This window comes from Astyanax mexicanus, chromosome 11 (assembly GCF_023375975.1).
Source record: "Astyanax mexicanus isolate ESR-SI-001 chromosome 11, AstMex3_surface, whole genome shotgun sequence".
Classification (NCBI taxonomy): Eukaryota; Metazoa; Chordata; class Actinopteri; order Characiformes; family Acestrorhamphidae; genus Astyanax; species Astyanax mexicanus.
In genome coordinates this window covers 38,360,199-38,375,070 of record NC_064418.1, presented here as the reverse complement: position 1 = coordinate 38,375,070, position 14,872 = coordinate 38,360,199, and the positions used below count along the sequence as shown (strand labels likewise).

Sequence of the window (14,872 nt, the reverse complement as noted above, 5' to 3'; positions counted from 1 at the left end):
AAAGGATACAAAAGCAGTACAGAGTTCATAATTCATTTATTTTCTGTGTTTCTGCAAGAAGGTCACTTAAAAGTGATTAAGGGAGCTACTCAGGGGGAAGTGTACAGGTGAGAGGTGGAGTACCAGATTGGAAGAGCCCGCCCACGGGACGAGGGAGAGAGAGAACGGCGGAGATGCGGGAGTTGCAGCACGGGAGGGGCGAGGAGGAAAAAGTACCGCACTGGGTGAACTAAATTCACTAATAATCAGTATTATTTGCCCAATCGGTAATTTTAAGGAGACTGACGTCCATACTGACAGTGTGCTGGTGGATAAAGCTGGGAAAATCTCTCTGAGCAAGTTATGTTAGCCCTGTTAGCTTAGCCAGCTCGGCTAGGTATGTTTAGCCTGCTCTGCGCTAGCCGTCAACTCTTCGCTGCAGCGCCGCTCCGGAAGACTGTTCTCCGGACTGACTCGTGCTGTCTCCGCCTTCACTGAACACCAGGGCCGCTAACACTGCTACCCAGATAGCGCTTTGAGTCCCCGCGTGGCTCAAAGTTCCTCTGGCTCCGAGGGAAAACGCTCCGTGCTGCAGGACCACGCGCTCTGCTCCTGCTCATATTCACGGACTCTGAGGTACTCTAAAACTCTTATTTTGGCTCGTTAGAGTGAATTATGTTTTAGGCCACAACGCACGCCAGCTCCGAACCAAGCCTGCACCATTTTGTTTTGTTCATTTCTTTGCAAATTTGAGTGTTTGAGTGTATTATGCCCACATATTTAATTTAAGGTGGTATTTTATATTACAAGCAAACTATAAATTGTTCATTTCTGTTTAAGGGTGTAAATATATAACTCACAGTGTAGTTCTAAAAGAGAGAAAAAGGGGTATGTTAGTCTAAAGCTAATTCTAAACTAAAATCTAAAATCCTGTTCCTAAAATTAATCCTACAGCTAAATTCTAAAATACTAATTCTAAAATAAGATCAAATCCTAAAATAAAATTGAGCTACAATAATCATTAAAATAATTGGTAATATTTGGTTATTTAAATAATTAATAGTAATTTAAATAACTTGGGTACTGTATAAAGTCTGACTTTATAATTGGTGTTTAAAGTTACATTTGGGTATTTACACACTGTGTATTTGTACTATTGTATCTGAAGAAAGGTAGTATTCAGCTCTGTTTTGAAAATATATAACGCTATTGTTATTTAAAGCATGCTATTTATTTATTTTTTGTTTAAAGCACTGAAAAAGACACTCAATTCTAAGCCTTATTTTGCCCTACCGTTAGATATACTCAGTAAACTACTGGCTATTTTTTATATACCTGTGTGACAGTCATCTTATTGTGTTTTATATTTTTATTATTTTACAAATTTTCTACAAAAATAGAGACGGGAAAGAATACATAGAACTCAGGCCCTTATTTCTTCAAATTAACTAGGGATAGGGGTTACATATATATTTGTTTGTTTCCTTTGTTCAATTACTGTTTTTGTAAGCTTGTTTTAACAATAGTGCTAAAAATATTTGTAAGTAAATATATAGTTGCACAGATATGAAAAACTTGTTCTAATGTTCTAATATCTATGTTTATATAAGGGTGAAGGTAAATCCGGCATTTTAAAACGGAGAAAAAAAGGGCTAGAGTTTGGTTGGAGTGAACAGGGTTAAACATTTGCTCAGTACAACCTAGCTTCATTTAAATCTCTCAGGGTTATTTTTAATCTTTCTTCTGATTGGATAATCTAACAGGTGAGTATTTTCTCTTGGTTCCTGTAGTGAGAGGGGCGGGACAAAGAGGTTGAAGCGGGAACGAGCGAGCGAGGGGAGGCTGAACGGCAAAGTATGGCTGAAAAAAGTACGGAGTAAAAAAGCGCTGTTAATATTTGCAGTAAACGTCTGCCAGACCTTTTTAATGCAGAGTAGTAACGTTCTTGATAAGTACTTCTGAGCAACTTTCCTAACTTTCAGTGAGATAAGTTATTGAGCTGAGAGGATTTTAGCTTGTGCCTGAGTTTGGTTGGAGAAGCCAGACGAGCGTGGAGAGCAAGTTCACCATCAGCTACAAGTGAGGGACTATCGCTGTACTTCACGAGAGCTGTTTTGGTCGGAGTTACTGGAACTGAGAGCTTGACTTTGACTTGGTGAGAGTGAGATACACAACCACATAGCCCGGTTAGCTGGAGCTGCTAGCGCCACTCCAGAGCACCGTCAGCGAGAGTTTCAGCCAGAGAGGGTGGGTGAGTGATTGAACGTTTAAAGCTCCACTAGGTAGGTTTGAAATGTTTGTGCTCGTGGTCTCCCCCTACAGTTGTAGAGTGTAATAAATGTTTCAGGCGGATTAGTTTCTCTTTCTCGTTTTCTGGTTTTCACAGACATATTCGGTCTCTTTCCAGCTTCTGCCAGAGTGTCTGTATGTTAGTTTATAAAGAATTAACAAGTGGTCCTTGTAGAACTGTTAGAACTAAAGGTCGGAAAGCAGGTTGCAGTTCTCGCGAGCGTTGGTCGCGGCCGCCTCGGAAAAATTAGAGTCTAGTTTGAGCTCAGAGGAGCTCCGGCACAGACACGAAAGAACCGCTGTTCCTCCTATTACACCTCAATGGAGTGCTGCAGTGAGTTTCAAGATGTAATTTTACTTCTTTAAAATGATCAAAAATCAAGGAAATCCTACCTAGTACTGCTTTAAAAAGAGCCAGAAACGACGCAAACATTGCAGTTATCTGAGATACTGAAGCGCTACTTTTATTTTCTTTTATTTTGCCCTACTGAAGTGAAGCTGCCAGTGTTGTTATTGTTTTACGGCCTAAGCGCTTTCAAGCATCATAACAGGCCTGCACTGAAATTGCTTGATATTCAGTGAACTATTTCTATTTTTGGTATAATTGAGTGTAATAGTAGTAGTGATAATTGTAGAGCTGTGTGTTTATTTCATTGAAAGCTACAAAAGTAAAAACACTAAAGGTTTGAGTAAAGAGTCATTTAACAAACCCAGTGCTCCATCTGTGTTCATTATAAAGGCGTAGGACCGTTACACCACTTTATTTAAAGAAATTGATAAATGATAAAAATACTGCATTTTAAGATATTCTGAAATGAGGAGACTTTTCATGATTGTCGTGAGAAGTATACTGGTCTCATATTTGTCCTGATTTTCTTGTAATGTAAGTCATTAGGCAGACAAGAGCCGGAATTCAAAACTAAAACATGAAAATTAGATATAGTGGTAATGCATCTGTCTATCATTCTGTGATGACATGCCTTCTCAGTTGAGGAACAAGGGAGGAGTACCATGGCAACAATGGTCTCTTGCTTACAGCCAAGCATGGTGATGGTAGCATCAAGATATGGGTCTGTGTGAGTGTGTCCGGCACTGGAGAGAAGCTTTACTCTGTTTTGTTGCCAGTGGTTTAAACTTTAATGGCTGTGTTGAGTTTTTCTGAGGGCACAGCAAATTTACACTGTTATACAAGCTGTACACTGACTATTTAATGTTGTGTTAAAGTGTCATATCTTTAGTGTTGTCCCATAAAAAGTTATATTGAAATATTTACAAAAATGTGAGGGGTTCACTCACATTTGAGAGAGACACTGTAAATGTATTTTATATTTGAATATAACCTTGGTGAATACTTATTCTGATGCATTGCCAGTAGAAAGGAGTTTCAAAACACAAAGTACCTCTGAACAAAGATGAAAATGGGATCAGTTCAAAATATTGATTTGTGTTTGGAAAGTTTGTTGCCTTTTTTTTTCTTAAATATAGATTTTTCCTGTCTGAAGCTTGCAGCACTTACTGTAAGCAGCATGTTTTAAAACACTTTATTAATCATGCATGTGCCTCCCCAGCATTTCTCTATACACAGCAGCTTAAATGGACTTCCTCTAACTATACAGTATAAAGAGAGCTATGTTCGTGCTTTACTCTGCTGCTAAATATAAACATTCCTCTCTCAGGTGGGTTGAAGGTGAACAAGGTGACCGTGTGCATTAAAACATGCAAAGGTTTTTAGAGAGTACCACCCTACTGCATCATTGATGGAGGACAGCGAGAGGGACACAGTCATCCCACAGACCCCGGGGAGCCCGAAATAACAGGACTGTTTAACAGTCTGATCCTGGAAGCTTTCCTCTTCTACACGAATTAAAGGCCAGGGTCGCGCCCTTCACAGAATCTAAAATCATTCTGCATATTCAACAGCACTGCTGGGCTATTTCACTGCCCCTAACTGCTCTTTTACATATTCTTACATAGTCTCTATAGTAAAACAGTGCAGAATCACTCACTGCAGCTTCCCCTGATTTGTCTGCTGTCTGGACTTTTCTATATTTAACAGAAAATTACATGTAAATTCAATTGATGGAGTGTGGACAGAGTGAACTGCTGGAAAACGGATCAGTATGCATAGGATAATATGGTAATCCGCCAGACTTGGAATAGGTGATATAGAATCCTCTAGACCAGACCCTGCTCAGGAAAAGGGCCATACAGGGTTCAAACAGCAACACTGAGCATTATAGTTGAGTTGTGTCTGCTTACATCAGCAAGAGTGGTACTGTGTTACTGCTGCAGTCGGGCACTATTGCTGTCAGTACAACATCATGTATTTCCAAAACAGCAACTTTGCTGGAAAAGGCAAATGTAATTTTTAAATAGGAATTAATTATTGGTCATTTACTTCTTTGCCACAGCATTAATACATTTATAAATATATGACTGAAAAGGATACCTATGTTTCTTTTTATATTTGCACAATGTTTGCAAGGAATCTCTTACATATATTACGATTCACACTACAGCTGCCATCCACACGTAGTTTTGTTGTACCTATAACACACACAGCCTCTCTGCCATGTACTTGAAAAAGAATTAAGAAAACAGAAGCTACAGCTGCCATTTTCGTATAGTTTTGCTGTACCTGTAAGACACACAGCATCTCTAAAATGCACTAGAAAAAGAATGAAGAAAACAGAAGCTACGTTTCAAAGTCTAGGCTTGAGGTCAATGATGAATGGGTCCATGGTCTTATAGAGCAAGGTTTTGAGGTGACATCACTAGAAAGGTCTAGCCAAAAGCATTTTTACATTTATCTTTTTCATTTTTAATTCAATTTAAGTATTGAATTAGAATGGTGCTGTTTTTTCTTCTTCCTGTTAATGTATATACAGGCCGAGAGTCATGGTAGCTTGAGCCAGGAAGGATATATTAATTGTGTACAGAAAATTGCTAACAACATGGCTGCATTTGTTGCCTATATATGAATGGTCCTTCACTTTTGCCTAGTCTTCTATGACACAGCAAATAAGAAATCCAGCCTACCCAAAATCCTTCACAGTTTCTACAGAGACACTGTAGAAAGCATTCTCACCAGCGCCATCATGGTCTGGTGTGGCATCTACAACATATCAGACTGCAAAGCTCACCACACTGTAGTCAAATCTGCCTGGAGCATTATTGAGGATTATCCACTCCCAGTAGTCTTCAACATCTATACATCAGCCCTCCCACTAGACGAGACATTTTCACATTGCTGCCATCTGGCAAATGGTACCAGAACATCTGGCCCAGTACCAGCCACCCAAAAGGACAATTTCTATCCTCCAAGTCACCATACATCTTACCTGTCTTCTTCATAAACTTTCTCTAGAACTCATAATTATCTACTTCATCTCCAAACTAAAGATGTTTTCAACTGTTTGTTTATTTTAGCCTTTAAATTACCATTTTTATTTTACATCAGAAGGTGTATTGTTATTCATTAATAAATAATGCAAACAGACTGACTTATTCTCAGGTGGAATGTAAATCATTAAAATGGTAATAAGACTTTAATTAAATCTATTCTCATTGTTGTTTTTTTATTAAAGGCAACAGTTTTATATAAATCATGACATATTTTAAAAGAGGTTTACTGACTGTACATGCTGTATCTGCAGCTAATAATGAGATTAAACATGATCTGTACCAAAGACTCAAGGCTTTAATTGGTTGTCTGACCCAGACACTCAGAACTTGGATGCCAGACGCTCAAGGCTCAACTTTGATTTGTTTGCCAGGGCCTCAACTCAGCCTCAACTTTTCTTTGTCATGTGCGCACATGGCTCATTCATTAGTATTCCCCAATGTGCTCTTTGTTACTCCGCCCCCTAGTTTCCTTCTTTAGGTGTTTCCGCTTTCCCAGTTTGTATATACAGGGGTTGGACAATAAAACTGAAACACCTGGTTTTAGACCACAATATTTTTTTGTCCTGACGAACAGTTCTGATGGAAACAGTAGAGTTGAGGTGCACATTGAATTCTGCCGTGATTTGGGCAGCCGTGGTTTTATGTTGTTTGGATACAATCCGGGTTAGCATCCGAACATCTCTTTCAGACAGCTTCCTCTTGCGTCCACAGTTAATCCTGTTGGATGTGGTTGGTCCTTCTTGGTGGTATGCTGACATTATCCTGGATACCGTGGCTCTTGATGCATCACAAAGACCAATAATTTGTCCTCTTTTGAACTCTGGTATGTCACCCATAATGTTGTGTGCATTGCAATATTTTGAGCAAAACTGTGCTCATAGCCTGTTAATTGAACCTTCACACTCTGCTCTTACTGGTGCAATGTGCAATTAATGAAGATTGGCCACCAGGCTGCTCCAATTTAGCCATGAATCCTCCTGCACTAAAATGACAGGTGTTTCAGTTTCATTGTCTAACCCATGTGTGTAATATATATATATATATATATATATATATATATATATATATATATATATATATATATATATATATATATATATATATATATATCCCTGTATTTTTTTTAGTCCAAGAGTTTGTTTCTCTGTCTTTTTTTTTGTTCTTTTTGTTGAAATGATGAATGTCTTGCATTGTATTTGCAGCCTGCTTTCAGAAATATTACAACATGTATGAATTGACGCTGGAATATGTTATATACATATAACTGCATTTCATTCAGCTCTTGCAAAAATTCAGTTCACATACTAATAATAATGATATTCAATTTGAAAAATCATTGGAATTCCCTTTATCTTATTCATTAAGTAAAACTGGCAATTTGGTTCAAGCTGACGACTTATATTTCTGATGGAAACTCATTTTTAGTGTTCATGGTATGTTTCTGATGTGCACAAGTGCAGTTGATATAGCAGTGGCGTGGACTTAGACTTTAATTTAGATGAGGTACTGCTAATGTGCTCAAATCAGTGTCAGTGCGTACTGCAGCTCCCCAGTCTGAAGGAAGGTCCTTTTATCAGCTCTTTTCTGAATCCTCACAACCTTTTTTTAGCCAGAAATTGAATATGTTTGACCTCATTTCGAATGCTGAGTCAAAGATGCCTTGGGACGGAGGCGCTGGAAGGATGATACTGCAGCAGAACATCTTAGGAGTGAAGATATTAGCATTGCTAGAGATGATTACGTTCACTGTGGAGTCTCTTTATATGAAGGAGAGCTGGAAGGTGTTTACTGTGGTGTTTCTTAGGGTCCCTGCTTCTGCTGGAGACTGAAGAACAGCGTTTGCTAGAAAAATGCACAAATAAAAGTTGAGCAGACCCTCCTTACTATGCAAGGCTGTCAGGCGGCATAATTGGATGAAAGAGAAAGATTAAAGAACGTTGGGCCCGGCAGCATGAGTAATTGATTCATAATGGATTAGCACCGCAGCGGAGGGGCTCGGGAGGGAAAGTAGGTGAGGGAGAGCAGGAGAAATGGAGAGATGAGTGTGATGTGGCTCGAGGACAGGGATACTTCTTCGTCAGGTAAACAAGCTAAGACCAGTGGGACATTTACTTCAAGAGCCTGGAGTCACACTTTCTTATGCTGAATAGATGTCACCAGAATGCCAAAAAGCCTGTCGCCTCCTGGAAACTTAGCCGAGGTTATGTGAGGTAAAGAGTGATCGGAACTAAACGCCGCTTCTTAATCAGGCCAGAGAGATTAATATGTCCTTAAAAAAAGCCTTTCTTAGAATGTTCCAGTTTAAAAGCTTAAAATCCGGAGATTCACTTCAGAAACTTAAGCAAACACAAGGCCACCTTGCGCCATCTTGTGCAACATATACTTGAATAATTTAAACAGAGAGGTCCTTGAGTGTAACAGTATTTGAGTGGACATTTTCTATATACGTACTGTACATAGTCATGGAGGATAGGGGGAGGGGGGTGGTAGTTCACAGGGGGCTCTGGGGAACATTAAGCAATAGATAGACTTTAAAGCAGCCTTATGGAGAATTGACATTTCTTGCTCCAAGACTCCCCCTACTGAATATCACTGATGTTCAATGAAGTGAAAGAAGCATGTGGACTGAGGCAGTAGAGTATTACAGGATTGAGTCAGGTAACACAGTATTATTACGCAGTTCTCCCAAGAATATTTAAGTTTTCATCAAGACCGGTTTAACCAATCAGGAACGCACATTTGTACTATTTCTGTGTGAATAGTGCAACTTCTAGTGTGCTGAGCCAGAAGCATCAACAGTGCTTTCTCTATGACAGGTCTGTGGAGCATCAACATGATTGTACTTTAAGTTGTTGTGATATTATTGCTCACTTTCAGTTAGGGCTGGACCCGAATATTCGGGTATTCGGATATTCGTTCGTTGAGTAGGTATTCGGTTTTTAATTTTGGTATTCGGATATTCGTTTTTTTTCTCCTTTCCAGAGTTCCACCTCAGTCTAACCACTTCTGTTCTCGCGGGTCCCGTCAGAATATCTTGCGCGCGGGACAGAACTGAACTGTTATTGGCTGGAGCGGGAGTTTAATCCAGACGATGCGGGAGCAAATTAATAAATAGTTAAGAAAACTGTAATAATTGTAAAAAAAAAAAAAACTAAAGAAAACTCTCAACGCGCAGGATGGACCGACACACACACGCACACACCGATGGTGTTTGGACTGGGGTAAGGAACGGGACCGCACTATTCAGCGCTGCTGTTTTAATAAATATATAAGTAAATTTGAAGCATTAAATGTAGTTTATTTAATTTATATTAGGAACGTGGGGCGGGAGCGGCAGAAATGTGTATGTGGCGGGCGGGCGCGGGATTAAAAGAAGCAATTTTTTTGCGGAGCGGTAACGAGACAGAAACGCGGGAGCGTGGAAGAGTGGGTTTAAAAATCAGTCTCGCGCAGACCTCTATTATACATGATAAAAAAAACGAAACTGATTTATATAATAAAACGTAAGGGTGGCAACAGTAGGGGCTAAATCGGTTACAAAAGCCTGGCCTACAAAAATGATGTCTGAACGAATTTCCTCTTATCTAATATAATTTAAAATGGTTTAAAAATATAAAATAATTTCTAAGCAAACGAAATATTTAATATTGAGCTTATAGCCCAAGTGCAAAAATACAAAATCAGTAATATGCCCTGCACAAAACCTTTAACCGAAATAGACCAAGTACAGTTTACAATGACTGTCCTCTAATATAATCAACAATGTTTAAGAATATAAAATACTTCCTGAACAAACGTTTTTTTTGTTTGTTTTTTTAAGCAAATAGCCTAAGTGTGAAAACACAAACAGCAATTTACTGGGCTGGCTTGCGCAGCGGAGAAACCGTGCAGCAGCCTCGTAGCCTGCTTACGCAGCGGATAAGCCGCGGTGTAGGGCAGCAGAAATTCCGGGATGAAAACACAAAGAAATCTGGGCTAAAAACACAGAAAAAATATGGGGTGAAAACACAAAAATCCGGGATTAAAAACACCAAAAATCCGGGGTGAATATGTCTCGTCGGTCAGAGCAAATTGAACATTTTTCAGTGGATTAAAGGGGCCGTGATTTCCTTTTTTTTTTTTTTTTTTTTTTTTTTACCTCTTTTTTTAAAAACGAATATTCGAATATTCGCTTCGAATCAGTGCCGAATATCCGGAGCTCAAAAAACGCTATTCGGGCCAGCCTTACTTTCAGTTAAAAATGCAAAAAAGCAATCCAAAAAATGACTATTCTCAATCATGCAAATATATGGCGAGCAAGCTATCCCCTATATACTGCCTACAACCAGAAGGTAGTTTAGGGTGGGAGATTTGTTTTGCCCTAAAATTGGTTCTAAAAGTGTTCCAAATGGTTATTCATGGGTAAATAATGTAACTCAACTACAGTGATTCATTTTGCGCTGTAATGAGTCATAAAAGGTCATTATAAAATGTCATTATGAATCTGCCATATTAAAACACGTCCCTCAGTTTGTTTAATCATCTTTTATTATCTACCAGCTGTTGCAGTTTTTACCAAGAGATAATTAACCAATAAGGATCATGCTATATTCCCATATCTGTCTAAAAGCTAATATCGAGCTACATTATGATGTATACTGTAGAAGGAGAAAAGATACTGTAGATAATGTAAATTTTTTTTTTTTCGTTTACTAGAATGTCGTGATAATTATTCACAGCAAAACTGACACAATGCAATCTGGAATCCAGGCAAAATGCAGGCGCATGCTGCAGATATCAGTTTAATATTTCAGGTCATGTGGTGATTGTATTAAGCATATTTCCTCATCACCTCACCTTAAATTCATTTCTGGCTATAGCACTGCCCTTGGCAGTCTCCTGCTACCACTATTTAAAGCCCCAATTACATTTATCAAACTCAGCAGTAACGATGCAATGCCACGCAAAATGTGAGTCACTGTAATGAAGTCATATACATAAAGTCACTCTGTCAGCAGTGTGCAGGACTCACAGTACTGCTGCGCTGGTTATATACCTTCTGTAGAAGGAAATCAAATTTCACATGATAATGAGCTCATGCATATTAAGGACCAATGCTCAGTGCCTGCTCTAGTGCCAAAATAAATCTGCTTTTGTCAGAGGAAGCACATATTCAGAGCTACAGATTCAACAGCAATAAGACTGTTAAATACAACATCAAATAAAAAATAGACATATAATAAATAAAAAGAATATATCTAGAAATATTTGCTTAAATAAATACATTGTGTGAGAGTAATTATTGCATTTTGTATTTTTTGGGTTACGATTTAGAAAAAGGTATTTTTTTTCCGAAGGTGTCAGACAAAAGTATAATTTGGGTATTGGTATTGAATTCAAAGTATCGTATCGGTATCAAAAAATGTTAAAAGAGTACCCAGCCATATTTCAGACACAGTACCAGTCAAAAGATTAGACAGCTTATCATTGATTTTTTTTTGTTTTTTTCCCCTACAATTTAAATTAAAACTGAAGTGATCCAGACTATAAAACAACTCATAATTAAACAGTTTAGCACACACTTCAGTAAACTTAAAAGAAAAGTTAAACAAAGCAAAGTATCCTGTGAAGCATTTAAGTGGCTTGTGTCTGGGGTCCTGTTAACTTGTAGTTTTTGAGGCTGGTAACTAATGTAAAGTAATGAACTTATCCTGTGTAGGAGGAAACTCTTGCTCTTCTATTCCTTGGGCGGTCCTGATGAGAGCCAGTTTCATCATACCATTTATGATGGTCTTGACTGACCTTCAAGTTGCTTTAGGGCCAATTTATATTTCTGTGTAAAATCTACGCTGTAGCCGATGGGTACCCTACGCATATCTGCACACCCTACACTGTACAGTAACATTGTGTCTGTAAAAACTCACATTTCAATGCATCATCTACAGTCTTTTCTCAAAAATATCTTTGCTACAGTGCAGATCTAGCACTCCAGCTCACCTTGAAAACAAGAAAACAAGACTAACTGCTGGCAGCTCAGGCAGCACTGTCTTTCTCCTGTTTCTCAGCTGCTCATACTGTCCCAGGTGTCCTCTAAAACAGGATGCCTTTTCAAGGACTCTCCACATAGATGGACTACTTCTGTTTGTGGGGATTGTGTGTGTGTGCTGTGTCAGCTATCATATTGAGGCAAAGATTTGTCTTTGTGAGCCTCAGTGGCAGGTTTTGCAATCGTCTTGCAACTTCCTTCACTAATAGACAATCTGCCACATGGGTGTTTTGGAACATGCCACAGACAAGAATGAATACCATAAACCATTTACTGTTGGTGTACGTCCAAGTGAATGCAGACATCTTACCTCTCCAGTGATCTGCGGGATTTTCATGCATATTGCTCAGTGGACCTATTAGAGTGATCTGTGGGCAGGATTTACAGTAGATCCTGATTGACATGTGGTTGTGGTCAGCAGACCTATCATAGACTTTTGTTGGTGGCACTTACAACCTGATTGTTAAGCTTTAAGTATGAGTGTAGAATTTTTCATTGAGTCATCCAATAGTTGGTTTATTAAATGAATGTTTAAAATGAATGTTTAATGTTAAATCAGGTTAGATGGTGATTGCTTTGAACACATTCTCTACACTACTGGCTGGGGATTCCAACGCTAAAAATATTGGAATAGTGAGGCTGATCCCTTTAGTTCTGCTGTAGTTCCAGCTATTTACATCAGGATCTAATACTCGGTTCCGATACGTTAGCTCACAGATGCAGCCTTGTGCTGAGCAACATCACCCTTTGGAGTAATGTGGGAAGAGAGCGCCATCTACCCACCCAGATAGAGCAAGGCCAGATAGAGCAATTGTGCTTTCTCAGGGCACCAGTAGCCGAAGGCAAGCTACATGAACAGGATCTAGCTGTAAATACCTAAAAATAAAAGCTGAAATGTTGATCTTATTTATCTGAATTTTTAATATTAAATCTAAATGTTTTTAGTCTACATTAGAAGTAAATGGATTGACCTCACTGTTTCAATACTTTTGAAGGGGACTGTCTATGTATATATACTGTATGTATGTATTTTGTGGTGGAGTTTAGGGGTGTGGAGCTGTGTGGCAGCAAGCCTCCCTATAATTATTAATATTTTTTTTTTCGTGTGGGATATCTGGTGAAGGCATGTGCCCATTGTGTGCCGGTTTGTCGGGCTGTATATCTCTGTGTGTGCGTGCATTGGATGACTCATTCTTTCTATCCCTAGGCATGAGGTGATAAAGAAGACCTGGCAGCGAACAGTTCCTCATACTTAGCAACCAGAACCACTAGAGGGGTGGCAGGAGGGGAGAGGATGTGTAAGAAGAACAAAAAAACAGGGCCTGTCTGCCCTTCAATTTCATTTGCCTCCTTAGGTACATGCTGTCACACTGCTGGCAGTGAATGGCACTTCGCAAACAGAGCAAACGAACTGGATGTCTTACATTTAAGTAACAATTCGCATGCATCTTATTTTGGCAAGGGCGTTTACGCTCCATCAGCTGTGATGCCAGTGAACAGCGTGAGCAGAAGGAAGCGGTGGAGGGCTGCTGCGAGAACCACTCAGAGGAGACAGATGGATGATCGGGCGTTTGGAGCTAGGCCCTTTGCAGTCGTGTCCACCATAGCAATAAGTGGAGAGAGCCAGTCTGCTGCAGGAAAAATCTGTTTGACCAGCCTGAACTCGACCTAGTGGTGTTTTTAGACTCCTGGTGACCTACAGCAATGTACATGCAACACATCTGATCCAACTCCTGATAATCACTTGATAAGCAGTGTTCATTTCTAGTATGGACCAGTATGTATTTTCTGTTCTAACTCTAACTAATGAGGATGTGTGATCAGATATTTAGGGAAAATCTAAAAACATGATAAACAGTACTTACTTTTATTGAATAGCTTTCCGAGATCCAGTAATTTTGTGCTTTTTGCCCAGCACTCTTTACAACAGGCACTTCAGGGCATATTTTGCCCTGATATATCGCTTTTTATCAAACCAAACCATGTGAAAATAGGGTAAAAATGATTATTATAGGTGGTTGACTCCTCCAATATAGCGGCCGGCTGCTACGCCAGGAGGCTGGCTTTGTGGCGTCTGTGTATCTTAGACATCCTCTAAGAAAATTACAGGCTGAATTACCTACTGTTTTTTGCTGAACTTCTTGGTCCTCCGGTAATTTTAGACCCGTACGGACGCACATATCTGAGTTTTGTCACCTCACATTTAATAAAATAGCTACTTGTCCAACTGCCACCGCACTGCACCGTAATTACACTTTGAGTGTGCGTTTCCTTAGAGATTCACGTAAACCCAGCTGCGAGTGGAAATGGAGGAGCTACTGAATGTGATTAATTTTTAATTGCAGTCCGGACGCAAGAGTTTTATCACTGAATAGAAGTGTGAAATTTTTTTCACAATCGTCCCCCTGAGAAAATCCTGTCCGGATAGGGCTAAAGGGAAAACAGCTTTCCTCAGTGTTTGGACATTGGACTGCAATTACTAGAGGTGTGCCAAAAAATCGATTCACATAAGAATCTTGATTCTCATTTACTACGATTCAGAATCGATTTAAAATGTCCCAAAATCGATTCTGAGGGGCGGGTTTTGGACTGATTTTGGGCTGGGTATTTTTGTTGGACCTGGCAACCCGCTTGTCCCTTCAAACCGAGGTCTTCCAGACCCACACAGAGCGTAGTAGGTGTTTGAGAATCACCGGTAAGATGGCAGAACAAGCACTATATTACCTTAGATTAACGTGTAGTTTTAATGTTTTATGGCAGAATGCTTCATAACAAGCATAAAAAAGATCGCTAGTAGTTAGTTTCAGTAACTGTTAGCTAGCTAACAAGCTAACTTTCCAGTTCCACCTTAAATAACGCTACAGGTGGCTGCGGGCTGCAGCATTTAAGGCGGAACGGAAAAATAACAATAAGCTAATCAGAGCTCATTTCAGCTCCTCATCACAGAGGAATTAAGGAATGGACAATATGAATTAATTTCTCCACCTCCTGCCCCCTTTCTGAAGAAATACAACGACCTTAAATTAACTAGTTAATCAGCAGCTGCTCCTGAACTTTAGCGCTCCACTGCTATCATCACATCAGCCCAGCAGCGTCACCTACACACCACCGCTAGTAGCCTGGTAATAAAGCAGTGTTATTTATTATTTATTTATTGTTCATTAACGTCATTGT

The 14,872-nt window shown here is 39.3% G+C and overlaps 1 long non-coding RNA gene across 1 annotated transcript; it reads left to right on the top strand.

Moving 5' to 3' along the window:
* On the top strand, positions 1 to 13,931 carry LOC125805061 (uncharacterized). Its single transcript, XR_007441342.1, has 2 exons — positions 1 to 615; positions 12,906 to 13,931. It is a non-coding gene; the product is annotated as an uncharacterized LOC125805061 (long non-coding RNA).
* The last annotated feature ends 941 nt before the right edge of the window (positions 13,932 to 14,872 follow it).